Genomic DNA, 3,487 nt, shown 5'->3' with positions numbered 1-3,487 from the left:
GATTCTGATGGATATTGTGGAGATGAAGCAGGAAGTCTCTAGTGGAGAATTCATATGGACACCACGGGAAGGGAATCAATTGCCCCACTTTGTGGCCACCCTCATGCTCAGTGAAAAACTCAACACTGATTGGAACCAATGTCTATCGGGAGAAATAGAAAGAATCCTAAAGAGGGAGGAAACGGCAGCACGGCAGAGAAGAAGAAGACAGGAAGATTCACCCCCAACAACTCAATCAGGGAGAAGACATGCGGAGACACGGTATCACAGCAGAGAAAGAACGGCCGTGGACCATAGCGATGGCGAACAACGAGGCGTGCCGGTAGACTCTGGTGCAGCAAATCGGCTATGAAAGGGATAATAATCTGCGATGGCAAGAGGAATGGATGCAACTGGCAACAGAAATGCTTCGAGGAACCCAAGCACAGCGAGGGGCAACCAGCAAGCAGCGATGATGATCTCCGAAAGCAGAGGAGCAAAGCAGCGGGCATGAAGGCACGATGTTAATGCAACCTTTGGTGGAGGTCGGAGGTGGCAATAGATACCAAGCCGATGGAGGGGACGACGTGTCTGCTGAGAAATATGGCGCTGCTTGGCGGACAGACTAGCAAATGGTGCTGCTCAAGATCTCTGAGGAAGAAGATTGCGGTGGGAAAGGGCGTCGTTTCCTTCTGGTTGTAGGTTGGGTGGGTTATACCCGACTGGGGCCTGTTTGGCCATGAAAAAAAAAAAGCAAATAAAAAAGAAGCACAATTTGTAGATGAAGTAGACCAAATAAAAAGAGTCACAAAATCCCTAATCTCTCACTTTGACAAAAAAAAAAGGGTTAATAGTCAAAATCATTCTCGAAAGATACCTTTATCTTCATTTTTGTCCTTGAAAGAATAAATTAATCAAATTCATCCCTGAATAATTTTTTTTAAATCACGTTCGTCCCTTTGTTAGTTTCTTGACGTTGCGATTAATCTGGAACGTGAAGTGATTGGACATCATAGTAAACGACGTTATTTTTCACTCTTCATTTCCGCGTCCTCATTCAGTCTTCTTCTCGCACCTCCAACTGATAGAGAAGCATCGCTGTCATTGCATGGTGGTCTCGTGACCTTCGCTATCGCTGGTCGAAGCCACCCATGCACGTGATTTTCGTTGCTCCATCACTCTCTCAGTCGCCTTCTCCTTTTCTCACTCTCACATCGAAGAAGAAGGCTGATCCAGGAGCTAGGTTTCGCGACCCAATCGCCAGAGCTCATTGGTGCTCTGGCCAAAGGAGAATCAATCTCCTTCCCTGCATCTCTGCTTTGCTGTTACGTCAGTTCAGGTAGGCCTTCTCCTTTGTGATTTTTTTCTATTTCTGTTGTGCTTTAACTGCAACTGATATCATATATATAATAATTAATCTTAATAAGAAAATCAAAATGGGAGTTTCAGGAGAGAACGACATCCATGGCTATAGAATTGGTGGCTATGGAGTTTCAGTACTGAGGAACAGAATCAGCAAAGGAGAAGATGGCTAATGAGTGAGGGATTTTTGTGTTTGAAATGTAACCCCGGGTGATGAACAGGCGACCTTGCCACTGCGGGATCGGAATTCCGATGATGGAGAAAGGCAAAGACAGGTACCCTCAGCAACGATCTGCAGTGAAGAAGAACGTGTGTGTTCACTCTCCATGGTAGCTACAAGCACCACTCATGGAAGGGATTAAGTTGTTCATGGGCAGCCAGAGTTCGAGCTTGGATCGGCAGCAATAGAAGAACGGCAAGCTGCAGGAGCTGATTATGAAGGATCAGGGGTGTAATTAGGTTCCGGATCGGGTGGGTGTTGGATGACCCGTTAGCTAATAGTGTTTTTGGCCTTTGTTGGTCCAACACAGTCCAAAAAACAAAACAGAAATATAACTTAACTGTCACGTCAACTTCTATTAACGCTATTAGTGAGAGTAGTGATAGAAGGATTAACGTAATTAATTTTAAATCTTTCGATGACAAATTTGATTAATTTATTCTTTCAAAGACAAAAATGGAGACCAAAATATTTTTTGAAACGATTTTGACTATTAACTCAAAAAATTGTATATATATAATAAAGCCACACCTCTAATCTTCTTTTCTATTGCTCCAAAGAAAGCCACACCTAGCAAGGCTTCAGGTTGACTTCCATAAAATTGAAAACTGATGCTACCAGCTTCTATAAAAGATTTAATAGGGAAGAGGAAGTTTAATTTTGGTAATATGTTGTAAGAAAAAGAATTAGATTCTCTTAATTTTTTTTTCAATTGAAGATGTAAAAATATGATATTTAATTCTTCAATTTTTTTTCTTATATTTTTTTAATTCTATCTGTAAAATATATGATGAAAGATTACATATTCCTCTTTCAAGCAAGAAAAATATTAAAAGGATCCAATCCCTTAAAAGGAATACTAGAGATTCGACAAGAAGAAAAGACTACAGATAAAAAAATTAGTCTCAAAATGCAAGAGTCTCACTTTAATTAATTCCCATCGTACTTTAATATATATGCTCGATTATTGGATTTATAATTTTAAAAAATTAGAAGTGACTTAGAGATATAACTACAAGAAAAACGTTGAGTACTGTTGATTTTGTGTCATACATTAGCATCGAATTTACCAACGGATTCAACGATGATTTTGATATAAAATTCGATGGGTTAAATTAATACCGGTGGATTTTGATTTTCGACGGTAAATTTTCCGGTAATACTTGGAGAAAAAATAGGGGAAATTGGTGTGAAATGTTGCACGGGATTTATCATCGGAACAATATGTCGGTAAAATCATTTTAGTAAAACACTATGTTTTGGTCATCCGCAACAAATTACCGTCGGATTTATCTGCAGATAAATCTGATGGTAATGAGCCATATAATTCAAAGCGCGAACCCCTCTCTTCCTTCAATTCGAAACTACTCTCTGTCTCTAACCTCTCTTCTCCCTTTCTCTTTCTAGTCGCGTCTGAACCCCGCTGACGCCGTCAGCTCCATCGCCGCCCCCGACGCCTCCCTCATCTCCTTGCACCTCCCTTTCGTCACGACATCTCCATTGCAGCCGCCATTGCGAATCCATTGCAGATGCCGCTCTTTTCACCGTTGACGAGCGTCGTTCTTCACGTTGCCAGCTTCGTCATCCGCTGCTAAGTCCAGCTTCGTCGTCGTCCGCCAGGTCCAGCTTAGTGAGGTTCCCACTAATTTTTATTATCTTGAATATAATTTGTATATTGTTCGTTTTGCTATTGTTATCTTAAATTACACTCATTGGTACTTGAATTGATTTACTATATTTGAACCCAATTTGGTTAGAATTGATTTACTGTATTGAACTTTATTTTATTCCAAATAACTAATGTTGGCGATCACTTTATGCAGTTGAAATTTATATGGGATGTGAAGCATAACCTTATGATCTAGAAGATCTACGACCACCAGAAAGTCAAACGTTTTCAGCAGATGATGAGTGATATTTGTAGGG

This window comes from Arachis duranensis, chromosome 1 (assembly GCF_000817695.3).
Source record: "Arachis duranensis cultivar V14167 chromosome 1, aradu.V14167.gnm2.J7QH, whole genome shotgun sequence".
NCBI lineage: Eukaryota > Viridiplantae > Streptophyta > Magnoliopsida > Fabales > Fabaceae > Arachis > Arachis duranensis.
This window is presented reverse-complemented; position numbering follows the sequence as displayed.